Consider the following 13,885-nt stretch of genomic DNA (forward strand, 5'->3'; position numbering starts at 1 on the left):
ACGAGACAGGATGATGATGCAACAACATGTCACTGACCTAATGAGCATAGAGTTAGATTCTGACATAGACTGAGTAATTGCCTATGTAAGGGCAAAAGGAGGGTCTGAGGTTCCGTGACGATTTGAACCCGTGTTTTTAACATTGTCGCAAATACATAATTTTGGTATCAGTGAACCGCAAATGATCCATTTAGTATATCCTAGGGTTTTTGCTATGCTACGAGCAAGAGCACTCCCGTTATGAACACATTTCTGATCTACCCGTGGCATCCATCTTAGAACAAGGAAGCCATTTTGTATTCCTTGCCCTCACATAGTCAATGGACACGCAATGACCTCTTTTCATTTAAGGACACGTAGGCTTTAGCCGGCAATTCACCTTGCTAGTGACACATGCACCTTAGGCCAGCAACGCTGTGGCAGCATGGCTCGACAGAAGTTGCCTCCACTGCCTGAGGCCAGTCCTGCTATACTGGTTCTCGTGTTCGTTGGCCTGATCATGATTAGACGGCCGAAGCCGGTAACCGTGCCCATTTACGACCCACAAACATCTCTTATCCTGTTTTTCTATCTTCTACACCTGGCTCTGCTCCTTTCCTTCTGGGCCTTTATTAGGGGGAGGTAACGAAATTTACGATGAGGCGGTCCGGGTCTTGAATGAAAAGTTGACATGGGATTATGATGGAATAGTGGGAACCCCTCGTTCGTAATGTTTTGACATCAGATATTGTTGACGATTCCTGTGCAACGCCAAATATTTATTGTTTTAGATACGAAGTTTTTGGAATGTGCTAACATGTAAAGAATTTGCCTGAAGCCCAATATTCAGTATATAAGGAGCAACCCTCTTTGTACAAATTGAACAGGCTCCTGGATACTGCCCATGTGCAGTTTCTGTGACTTCTGTGTCCCTGCAGTAATAAACCTTTGGTCTTTGACGCCACCATCGAGAAGCCCGTGTTTCTGTTTATTTTTGCACCGAGACAGGTAGAACTCCGGGGTCTTCGGGTGTTATCCCTGACACCTCTGGACAGAACCAAAAAAGTCCAGAACTCCAATCCACAGCAGAACTGAAAATTCAGAAACACAACTGCTGACAGAGGAAAGAAGATGGTGCACCAGTAAGACCCTAGAGGACCAAAAACGATTAAAAGATGCCCTCAACCATTACCACCACCTCCTGAAAAACACCAAGAAGACTGCCTTAGTCACCTGCATCAGTGACAGCTCCATCACCAGCAAGGAACTTTTCAACATAGTCAAGGAGTTCAACAACTCCTCTGCAACCGAAAGCATCATCACACCATCTCAAGCCCTCTGCGACACCCTTTGGACTTTTTTCACAACAAAATCAACACCATCTACCGAGACTTCACACCTCAATACACCACCGAGGACATCAACCTCCTCACACGGTCTGACACCCACCCACACCAGCTCACATAATGGAACACCCTCGCCGAGACGGAAACAGTGTCCATCATGAGATCCATGCACTCTGGAGCTCCACCAGATCCCTGCCCCTCCACACTTTCAACCTTGACAATCAACCCATCAGCAAAGAAAACACAATGGTCCTCAACTCCTCGATCACCACAACCCACTTCCCTCAGAAATGGAAACATGCCGATATGAAACCGTTGCTGAAGAAACCATCCGCCGACCCAGGAGAACTCAAGAACTACCGACCCATCTCCCTGCTCCCCTTCGAAGCCAAGGTCATTGAGACAGCTCTCAACAGCCAGCTAACCAGACATCTGGAGAACCACAACCTTCTGGACCCCTCCCAAGCCGACTTCAGAGCAATCCCCAGCACTAAGACAGCTCTAATCTCAGCTACAGACGACATCAGAATGCTGCTAGATCACGGAAAACAGCAGTCCTCATCCTCCTCAACCTCTCAGCAGCCTAACACCCTACCCCACCACATACTGATCAACAGACTCCACTAGATCGGAATCAACGGAACAGCTCTCACGTGGTTCGCTTTCTACATCACAGGAAGGACGCAGAAGAGCATCATCTCTCTCTACAGCTCGCTCCTTAACAACATCACCCGCGGTGTACCTCAAGACTCATCCCTAAGACCAACCTTCTTTAATACATACATGACACCAATGGTCAACATAGTGAGGAGCCACAGACTCAACATCATCTCCTAGGCCGACGACACCCAACTCATCCTCACCCTGACAAACGACCCAATGACCACCAAAAACATGTTCCAAAGATGCATGAAAGATGTGGCTATCTGGACGAAAAACAACTGTCTCAAACTCAACACAGACAAGAAAGAAGTTCTCATATTTGGGAAAGGACACTCTATGGAACAATGAATGGAGGTCACCTGAGCTGGGCCTTACCCCCAAACCCACCGAACACACCTGCAACCTTGGCATCATCCTCGACAGCCAGCTATCCATGAAGAAGCAGGTCAGCGGTGTCTCCTCCGCTTGCTTCGTCACCCTTCGATACTCAGGAAGGTATTTCAGATGGCTCCCAACCAACACCAACGGAACTGTCACACAAGTTCTCTTCACTAGCAGACTTGACTATGGCAACTCCCTGTATGTAGGAATCACTGTCTCTTGAGGAAACTCCAGACCATCGAGAACACAGCAGCCAGACCCATGCTTGACCTCCCCAGACAGACGCACATTACCCCTCACCTCAAGAAACTCCATTGGCTGCCAGTCACAGAGAGATGTCAGTTCAAGCTGCTCATCCACATTACAAGGCACTACACAACGAAAGACCAGAGTACCTGAACAAATGAGTGAATTTCCACAAACCTACTAGGGAACTCCGTTCCAGATTCATCTCCCTAGTAGCTACCCAGTGCATCCGCCGGCAAACAGTGGAGGCTGCTCCTTCTCCCACCTGGTGTCTAAGACCTGAAACACCCTCCTCCTGCACCTCAGATCAGCACCGTCGCTTCAACAGTTCACAAAGGACCTCAAGACCTGGAGGTTCAACTAATAGGAACAGGCAGCGTGTACCCGCAGCTGGACCCCACAGCGCCTCAAGACCCTCACAGGTGAAGCAGCCATGCTACATACATGCCAAAACTTTAGAAGAGTAAAGTGGAAGATGTAAAAGAAATAATTGGGAGACTGTATTTCTCCTATTGACTTCTATTGATGACTGAATCAGGTCTGTTGGCATGTATGGGACTATTTTCAAGTGCGCTGCTGCAGGATCGCATATGGGAAATGGAAATATATGTTTTTCCTCACCTGTCAAGAAGGAGCATAGAGAAAGCCCTACGGCAGGTAGAAAGAGCGTTACAAATGTTGTCATTCACCTGCAGAACCAGATTACTGGCATTGCATACTCCTAGTCCCACAAAACCAGTCCCTGTCTGCTGTGGCCCGAGGAGGAATAGGGTTTTTCTATGCAGGGAGGCGGGAGACTAACCTTGAAATCGGTAATCCCTCGCCTTAATTTAAAGGCTTTTTGTATGGTATTGTATTGTAAGGTGCTTGTTATACAAATCCTGATTGAATGATTTATTTATTGTTGTTGCAGATTTATATCATGCAAACTCGACCCCAAGATATCACAGCGCTTTTATATGAGCACCAGTTACGTTACACAGCAGACATTTAATTTTTTGGTAGGCACAGGGGAAATTAAGCGATTTGCCCAGAATCGCAGGCTGTTGAGCCGACGCTGATGCTCAAACCTGGTCCCCCAGTTCCAAAGTTGGCAGCTCTTTCCGTTATGCCACACCCTCTCCCCTGTGATTCCGAGCAGAATCATTTACTCTGCCTGTACCTAGAATAAATAAATGAATAAATAAATGTGACCTTGTGTAATGTAAGCAGTGCTCATGTAAAGCGCCCTGATACGAATGTGCGTGATATAAAGTCTGCATGAAGACCCTGCAGCTCACACACTCTGGGGGGATTCAGTTTCGTTTTGTATCTGATGCACTTTCAACCTCTGTCATTACCAGCAGCTGTGCTGTCTATATTCAAACACCTGTAACTTCCATGTACAAAATATTTCTCCTCTAAAGCGCTTCAGCACCTCTGGGTAATGTCTGCGTTATATAAAAATAAAATAAATCCATAAATAGCAGCAGGGCCTCTGAGAGCAGCACAGCAAGAGGGCACGAGATAGTATCTCCGATTAGCGCATGCGCAGACCACCACAGAGAGAGGCAGAGCAGCACCATGGAACATGCATCAAGATCTAGGCATGCGCAGAACATCACCGAGGGAGGGGTCTACACCCGGATATGTGCGGGATAGGAACGCGAAGGATCCGCGGGATCTGGGCATGCGCAGTACAGTCAGACTAGGGCCAGCTAATCTGGGCATGCGCAATATGATAGTGTACATACCATGGACTTGCGCAGTACAGACGATTGGGATTCTGTCCCTTTGTGCGCACAGCCCTGGGGGACTAGTATGCCGTGTTGTACGCATGCGCAGAGCAGTTTAGCGTTGTCCGGGATCTGTTCAGAATCAGACCTTTCCCCGCACGAGATCACGAGAGAAGGGATCCACCGCCCCCCCCCCCCCTGGAGAGGAGGGACCGAGGAGGTGAGTCTGAGGGAGATCAGGGCCCATTACTGACGTCACTACTGACCCCCCCCCCAGCCCTGCTGATGTCACTACTGACCCCCCACCAGCCCTGCTGACGTCACTACTGCCCCCCCAGCTCTGCTGACGTCACTACTGACCCCCACCAGCCCTGCTGACGTCACTACTGCCCCCCCAGCTCTGCTGACGTCACTACTGACCCCCACCAGCCCTGCTGACGTCACTACTGACCCCCACCAGCCCTGCTGCCCCATTACTGACCCCCACCAGCCCTGCTGACGTCACTACTGACCCCCACCAGCCCTGGTGACGTCACTACTGACCCCCCAGCCCTGCTGACGGTCACTACTGACCCCCACCAGCCCTGCTGACGTCACTACTGACCCCCACCAGCCCTTTGACGTCACTACTGACCCCCACGAGCCCTGCTGGCGTCACTACTGACCCCCCACCAGCCCTGCTGCCCCCATTACTGACCCGACCAGCCCTGCTGTCCCATTACTGACCCCCACCAGCCCTGCTGTCCCCATTACTGACCCCCACCAGCCCTGCTGACGTCACTACTGACCCCCACCAGCCCTGCTGCCCCATTACTGACCCCCCACCAGGCCTACTGACCCCGACCAGCCCTCCTGCTTAAATGTACAATGTTTTCTGTGAAGACTATCAAAGAGGGTACCCCGGTGCTGTTGATAACATCATCAACCCTTATCGCTATGCTGGGCCTCAATGTGATTGGTTGTTGTAGATGGAATTTCAAAACTGATGGCTTCTCTGTCATACTATGTGCCAATCTATTGAAGTTGTGAAAAGCATAATATGTGTATGTGTAAATTGCACAGTGTTAGACCTGGCATCTTTTGGTGTGTTTTCCCTGGTTTTTTGCATTCTGACATCCTGGTTCTTTCTCTGTTTTTGCTGGTTTGGTGTCTCTGGGCGCTTTCTCACTGCTGTCCAGTGTTAAAGTGCAAGTGCTCCTATTGTAAATTGTGTTATGGATTGGTGTTTCCATGATTTTCATATTTGATTTAATAGTAAGTCCTTAGTACAGTACACTCTGTGTGCCAAGGGCCTGTAAATCAAATGATGAGGGTGGGCCTGCAGCACTGATTGTGCCGCCCACACCAGCAGCATTTTAAAGGTGTCGCTGCCACTGCAGTGTATGCGCTCAGTTGTGACTGCCAGATCGACTTGGCAGGGCACCCACTTGCCAAGCCCTAACCATCCCTTTTATTGCATGTAAGGCACCCCTAAGGTAGGCCCAAGGTACCCCTCTGGGCAGGATACAGTGTATTTGAAAAGTAGCACATGCCCTGGTGTGTGTGACGTGTCCTGATGGTGAACTACAGCGTCATTCGTTTTTAGGTCTCGCTGGCGTCGAATCGCGAAGCACTGTCGCCTGCGATACTTATTGTCGCTGTGTAAGTAGCGAAGTGGGACAGGAGAGGTGCACGAGCTTAATAAACCCATTGCAGACAATGGATGTGACCGCGCGCTTTAGGAGACACGCGCTGTGAACGCGTGCGCTTTAGGAGACACACGCTGTGAACGCGCATGCTCTTCTCGCGCTCTCCCACACTTTCACAGCTCGTATCTCCTGCAGCACGCGGTCACAGCCTTTGTCTGCAATGGCTTTAGTAAGCCTGTCAGCAATGCGTACCCGGACTCCGATAACACCCCCTAACATTGCCCCCACTACTCGGTGGCAGAACTTGTTCTATATTGTGAGTATGAGGAGGTATACAGGTGTAATACATACGCTAAACCAGCTCGGTTCACGTAAGCTAAGGAACGCATGCAATGCTGTTGCTTGTTTTTAAAATGCATTTGAAACATTGCCATGGCTAAGACAATGCACAGCATCAAGGTAAGATTGCTGAATTAAATGGGACTATTATGGCGCTCGATTTGGGATAAGAGGGAGACTGAGTTCACCCAGAGAATAATTAGAGACTGTCTCAAATTAGATTTTTGTTCTCGCATCCCTTGGTTGAGCTACATTATTTACTGGTGTAGTATCTTGTTTGATTTTAACATTCTAACTAGTCGAATACGCAATTTCCTTTACAAAGAAAGAAATCAAAGACTCGTTCTTATTATATAAAAGGGAAGAGCGACTAAAACTAATCAGGTTCCAAAAAACTTTTATTTTTTATACACAACTCGGACTCAAAAATGGGTTTCAGGCATACTTAACGGAGGTGTCAAGACCCTCACACCGTTTTGTTTTGATACGTCTGAGGCTGGGGACCGCCCATCATTTAGTATCCTTCCCAGAGATAGGAGAAAGGTCTTTCTACGAAATGTCCTTGTGACAATATTTCCAACCAGAGTTGTTGTCATTTTTTATTATTTTGTAAATTGTATTCCTCCCTTAGGAAATTGTACCTTAAGCCTATCTTCTTTTTAAAATATAACGTACGTAAAACAGTGGATGCAATGAATTTATTGTGTGCTCTTGAGAATACAGATATTTGTTTCCGGGTTGCACTATTTTCATTAAAATGCAGAGCAGCCAGGAAATCAATAGCATTATAACAATTTCCAACTGGTATTCTGGGATAAGTATACACCAGTCTACATTTATGGGTATATAGTCGGGGTATTAAGCTGAGTTTCCGACTTCAACATTATAGTGAGTATCGGCTCTTTATTTGCCCTTGTCACTTTGCATGAGAATATGAATATGCTCACTATGCATTGTATTGTTGCAAATTTGAGCTCTCTCTCTTTATGCACATATCACTTTAGTAAAAACCCTTGATAATATTTTAGCAAGGACACTGTCTAAGTACAATGCTTTTAAAGGAAAGTTTTTATATATGTCTTCTTAGTTTATATGCGATAGTTGCCATTGATACTTTTTTAAATACTTATTAATAATGTTTCCCTTCAAGTGCTATTTATTGCCTGGAAATGAATGAAATGAATGATTAGATAAATATGCCATCTGTAAAATAATAATAATCCTGTATTTTATGATCCTGTGTAATTGCATGCATATTTCTTTGTCGCTTTTATGGTTGTATTATGCAAACCGAATAAAGCTTTCTGAACCGAACCGAAATGGGACTCAAATTATTGGCATCGGAAGGATGAGAAGTCGAGATTGCCATCTCAGACATAATCTTGTGTCTTGCAAGTCGCGACAGATGGCAATAGGGAGCGCTTAACTTGCACGGCCTTAAGCAGGTGTACTTCTCTCAACAAAGTCCAATCAAGCGTTGCGGGGAGCAAGAACACACTGTAAAATAATTAAACAAAACAGGCCTGCTGTTGTCAATACAGAACGTGACGCAAGCACACGAAACTTGGTAGATGCTAAGTTCGCTCTTACGCTTCACCACTTGTCTCTTCGGAAGTGATGATGTTTGGAAATGGACTCACTCTTTGTAATCTCGAGGTTGCTTCCTTGTTCAATCAATCGTCGATGAAATAATTACTAGCTTTATGTTGGGAGCATTCAAGAACACACAAATTCAGCCCCTACAATACTGTTCATCCCCCAAGGTTTGTGTTGGCCAGTATCACACGTATCGCTCGTAAAGAAAAGGTTACCCCTTCCCGTTGAGTCCAGTTTGCACCAGACATGGAATATTGACTCAAAAGGGAACTGCGTCACAAGGTCACACCTACTCCTGGTAAAGTAGAATAACAAAGCAAATTCTTCTACACGTACCCCCACTGAATTGGTCTGTTATGTTGGACACGCAGTGTGAAATCTCATCTTGAGACTGATTTTGGAGAAGTCAGCAGTAATGTTCATTAGACAGCGTCGTTGTTTAATTTGTACATCATTTTTTTTCAAGTGCTGAGGCACAAAGTTTTTTTTCTTTTTTTAAGAGGCCGCCCTCGGTGCTGCCAAATGTTCAGTACGCCGAATACTGGCCCTGCCTAGTCCCGATTCGACGTCATGCAGCTTTCTTCCACCGCCTACACTTTCTCTATGTTTGTCTCACCTTGCATGTTCTTTTTCTTCCCTTTCTTGTCCCTTTGTCTCTCATTTGCTGCCTTTTCTATCTTTCTCTGGGAAACAGTCTGATGATAAAATAGATGTTACGCGCCCCGAAACTGAGAGCCGGTGCCCAACACTTGCAACCACCGGCACCATTAAGCCCTGACGCAGCATCCTTCGAGAACTGCAGCATAAACCGCCACCCAGGCAATTCCTCGCCCTTTACATAAAGCTTTGTTAGTCGGTACTGTGCATTTTGGCGTGTTTTGCAATCAGACAGGATAGGACAGGCCCAATTGCACTCAAAATAAACATGAAAGTCCATCATCTCCAAACACCGAGGTGATCCGCAGCAGACGAATGATTGTTCCAACGCTATAATGAAGGCCCTGGGGAGATCAAGTTTGAGGCTCAAGACTAATGCCCGGATAAAGAACAGCAATAATCTTGCAATCAGGTACAGTGTTAGTCATGCCCGAAACTGGACAGTGATGTCCAACTGTGAGGAGGGAACAGAACTCAGCACACCTCGCACTCTTCCTGTCTATACTCTGTAGCCAAATCATGTTACCTAAATGACCTTCTTTGCCTCTTTTTCAACCTAGCGCATATTGCATAAATAATTTTTTTCATAGTGTTGTATTTTTTTTTTTTGGGGAGTTTTATATAGCGCGAACTAGAACCGAACCGAATCAGTTATCAGAGCGCTTTACATAGCACCAGTTACGTTACATGAGGACACACTTTCATTTTTTTAGGCACGGGAGACTAAGTGATTTGCCCAGAATCACAGGGGGTTATTTTTTGTATCTAGCAGCGAGCTTGAACAATGAATAAAGCTGACTGAGTGCTACAAGAGCACTCAGTCAGCTTATGTATGTTCTTATTATTGTTATTTGGCAATTAGATAGCGTATAATTTGTCATTAGTGTGGTATTACAGCATTGTTTGCTTTCTGGGCCGAGGTTCGTATCGCAGACCGGAGTATAACAGTCTGAATACGTTCCTGGAGATGTGCTGTCACTGTCAGCAGGGTAGTGGCTCAGTTAGTCTAAGTGCCTCATTATCAGTGGCCTAGTAATGCTGATTGGGTCGGTAACAAGTGTTACAAGCCCTGTCAGAATTACAAGGTCCACTGCGCAGTGGAGCACTCTGGAGGGAAATGAAATGTACCTGGTATTTCCAAATTTGCTGCTTATTGAACATTTCCAAGGAGACCTTCCGGGTCCACCTCGTTTATGTTAGCAGCGTGGAAGTTCCGCCCACGACACGTCTTTAGGAAGTTAGGTGTTTATATATACAATTATATGTTGCCTTTCTATTGTTTTTAAGCACTGTAAATGACTTGGTTGGCTTAACTCATAATGGTATAGGAGCCGGATTTCTTTGGGATACACAAACCATTTAAAAGTATCTTTAAGACGTAGAGACTGATACGGTCTGTGTCGTACCAGAAATGAAAAAGCATTTGCAATGCAACAGGTCTCGCATTACTAAATGTTTCAGTCATTGGCGTTGCATTATTATCAGCAATGCTAATAGCTCAAACTTTTACTAATGCGAGACCTATTGCATTGCAAATGCTTGTTCACTTTTGAAAGGTTATCTGTCCTATAGGATAGAATGGGGAATACTCTGTAAGATTTTACGAGTATATCTTCCCATTGGGACAAAATCGAGAAAGGGAGTTTAGTATGTCTGCACTCAGATGAGTTTTATGATCCTGTGTGCCTCTGCTGAGTTTTTGGATTGACTATCTGGCTTTGGAGTGACAGGGGCTGGGGGTGAGCATTCTCTTCAGACAGCCACTGGGGGGGTCGAGGTGTGTCCTGCCTTCAATGGATGAGTGAGGGCTGGGCTGAATAGACCTGGGCTGCATTTAGTGTAGTGGGAGGAATTTTCCGGCACCTGAATGGGCCTGGTCTGCCTTGGACAATGCTGTCTCCACCTCCTGCCAGGAAGCCGGGCCACGGAGAACAGAACTGGTATGGGCTGGGCACAGACACTCTCCGCACAAGGGAACAAAGAGGAACTGAGTATAAATATTGGGGCCCCCACCCCAGAACTTTAGAATTCGCTGGAATCAAGGAACCTGCAAATAAGAAGAGCTGGAAGAACTGCAGGTTGAGTACTGCCCCTTTGCTGTGTTGTTGCTTTGTTGGGTTGGCCTGCAGTTGCTGATTCTGCTTTGGGCAGTAAAAGGACTGGACTGAACTTTCTTAAACTTGTGCTGAGTATCTCCAAGAGCTTCAAACCGAACTTACCTCCTGTTCACGAAGTCCCCAGGACAGCAAAGACTTCACTTACCTCTGGGTACCACCTCTGGAATCGCAGTTTCAGTTGCCACAGAGGGGGAAAGCAGCAGACTTTGTCGCCGACTACGTGTCCGGAAGGCACCGCAGAGGGCACAGCCGCATCTCGCCCTGCAACTCTGGTCTTACCGACGACCATCGTCACCAAGCTGCTACCCGTACGAATCTTGAGGGCACCGCACGCTGCACAGCTACTCTTCACATCGCAACCACAACGGTTGCAATGACCGGCACGCATCAACGTGATCGGCGGCAACTAAAAGGTACTGTTTACGAATCTGCGGACCCCATGACCGATGCAGTCTGATGGAACTGTTGGATTCTGTTCTCAGCACCGCTGTAGCACCAAACGGAGCTACAGACTTCAAGGAACTCTATTTTAAGGTTATTCTGGAGAAGTTCATATTTTGAAGAACTGTATGTTGGATTTGTATTGTTTTGTTTTTGTTTTGAATATATAAAGTATTGGATATTTTTCTAAAGTGGTGTGGTGTCCTTTTGTGGTGTTTTCACTTTGTTACTGTTGGTTATGTGCTAATGCTTTACACACAGCCTCTGATATAAGCCTGACTGCTCGTGCCAAGCTACCAAGGAAGTGAGCTGGGGTTATTTCAGTAGTGTACCCCCTAATCCTGAAGGGTTCCTTTTTGGACAAAGGTGCAAATCATTGCCAACTAGAGACCCCCATTTCTAACACACGGTCACCCAGAAGGGCCTCATTGTGCTGAATAACAGATTATATTGTTATCCAAGTCACTGGTACACATTTTATCGACTTCAGAAGGATGAAAGAGTGAGTGGACCTTCCAGGATTTGAATCTGTGACCATAAGGTTAAATACAGGCCCCTACATTGGGCGCATTCATCCAATGAACCACCAGACCCAGCTGGAAAAGCATGAATGACAAACCGTGACCAGGGACCCTAAACTGAGTGAGATCCTCAAGTCCAGCAGCATCCTACCAACGTCCAGCACTAAGTGTAATCTGCTGACAGACAGCATTAAAAAAAGCAATTCTTGAAATCTTTTTATTGTAAGATCTGCTGTGAGGCCTGCACCAGATATACACAGCCTTATCGCACACCCCAAACTTCACACCCACCTCATCCCAGAGACTTGCCTTTTAGACTCCTGTGCCGTGTGCTGCAGCATCTCATGCTTCAGACATACTCCTTGAAACACACCAACAACACCATGGGGTTGTAGTAGCAGCAATACTCGGAGAAACCCTTTCCATGACCCACTTCACGCTAAAAAAAAAAAAAATCGGGGAGATTGTGAAGATCAGAATCACACTGTGCCCCAATGTCAGCCTCAGAATCCTCTCCTGCTACTGCAGCTGGCAACTTCATGAACCATTAGCGGTACAAAAGGGGGTGGTAATGGACGGAGCATCTGAACCAATCAAACACTCACACCCAGTCAAAAGATCTGGGTTTCATCCATCACCGTTCTTTAGCCCACTCTGCCACCCCAGTTCAGACATGGCTATATGCAAATCAGTCTGACCCTGTGCCTCATGGGAACAGTCCAACCCGAACTGCCAAGCCATGCCTTCCAACCTCATGAACCATTCCTCCACCCAGATGACAGACGAGTACCTCCACCCACTCCTGATTACAAAAGACTTCGCGTTCTGGCTGGAGAATAGCACCACCCCCTCCTTTAAAGTATTCAGATAGCTGTGGGATCTTGCAACTGCAAATTGGGTCAACACTACCATCAGACAACAGGCAACACTGCCCAGATACTGTGCACACTCCCCTCAGACCTCAGATAGCACCACCCAGACACTGTAAATAGTACCCTCAGACAATAGGCAACACTGCCCAGACACTGTAAACACTACCCACAGACGTCAGATAGCACCATCCAGACACTGTAAACACTATCAATCAATCAATCAATACATTTATAAAGCCCGCAACTCACCCGTGAGGGTCTCAAGGCACTGAGTGGGGGTGGAGGGGTGCCGCTACTTCTCGAAGAGCCAGGTCTTGAGGTGTTTCCTGAAGGTGAGATGGTCCTGGGTCAGTCGTAGGCGTTTGGGGAGGGAGTTCCAAGTCTTCGCTGCCAGGTAGGAGAACGATCATCTTCCTCCGGTGGTGGTTCTACGAATCCGTGGGACGGTGGCGAGGGCGAGACTGGTGGAGCGGAGCTGGCGGGTAGGGGTGTAGAACGAGAGGCGGCTGCTGAGGTATTCGGGGCCCGTGTTGTGGAGCGCCTTGTGTGCGTGGGTCAGCAGCCTGAACGTGATCCTTTTGTTGAAGGGGAGCCAGTGGAGGTCTCTCAGGTGGGCGGATGTGTGGCTGTTGCGAGGGATGTTGAGAATGAGTCGTGCGGAGGCGTTCTGTATGCGCTGGAGACGATTCTGAAGTTTATCCGTGGTTCCTGCGTAAAGGGCGTTCCCGTAGTCCAGTCGGCTGGTGACGAGGGCCTGGGTGACTGTTCTTCTGGTTTCGGTGGGGATCCATCGGAAGATCTTCCGGAGCATGTGTAGCGTGTTGAAGCATGAGGATGAAACGGCGTTGACTTGCTTCGTCAACGTGAGGGAGGAGTCCAGGATGAATCCCAGGTTGCGAGCTGGTTCGTGGGTGTCGGTGCGGTGCCCTGCGCCGTGGGCCACCAGGAGTCGTCCCAGGCTGATGGGGATTGTCCGAGGATGAGGACCTCCGTCTTGTCTGAGTTGAGCTTCAGAAGGCTGTGCTTCATCCAGTCCGCTACCTCTTTCATACCTTCCTGAAGGTTGGTTTTGGCGATGGCTGGGTCTTTGGTGAGGGAGAGTATCAGTTGGGTGTCGTCGGCGTAGGAGATGATGTTGATGTTGTGTTTGCGTGCGATGGTGGCGAGGGGGCTCATGTAGATATTGAAGAGTGTTGGGCTGAGTGAGGATCCTTGGGGTACACCGCAGATGATCTCAGTGGCCTCGGAGTGGAAGGGGGGGAGGCAGACTCTCTGGGTTCTGCCGGAGAGGAATGAGGTGATCCATTCCAGGCCCTTTCCTTGGATTCCAGTGTTGTCGAGGCGGTCTATTAGGGTGCGGTGGCAGACGGTGTCAAAGGCTGCT

At 47.5% G+C, this 13,885-nt stretch overlaps 1 long non-coding RNA gene across 1 annotated transcript in view; it reads left to right on the plus strand.

Annotated features, from left to right (window-relative positions):
- Positions 1–4,465: 4,465 nt before the first annotated feature.
- Positions 4,466–13,885, plus strand: part of LOC144805725 (uncharacterized) — a 52,025-nt gene continuing 42,605 nt past the window's right edge. The window contains exon 1 of the long non-coding RNA XR_013605583.1: positions 4,466–4,550. This is a non-coding gene — a long non-coding RNA (uncharacterized LOC144805725). The remainder of the gene's footprint in view (positions 4,551–13,885) is intronic.

This window comes from Lissotriton helveticus, assembly GCF_964261635.1.
Source record: "Lissotriton helveticus chromosome 1_1 unlocalized genomic scaffold, aLisHel1.1 SUPER_1_unloc_2, whole genome shotgun sequence".
Taxonomy (NCBI): Eukaryota; Metazoa; Chordata; class Amphibia; order Caudata; family Salamandridae; genus Lissotriton; species Lissotriton helveticus.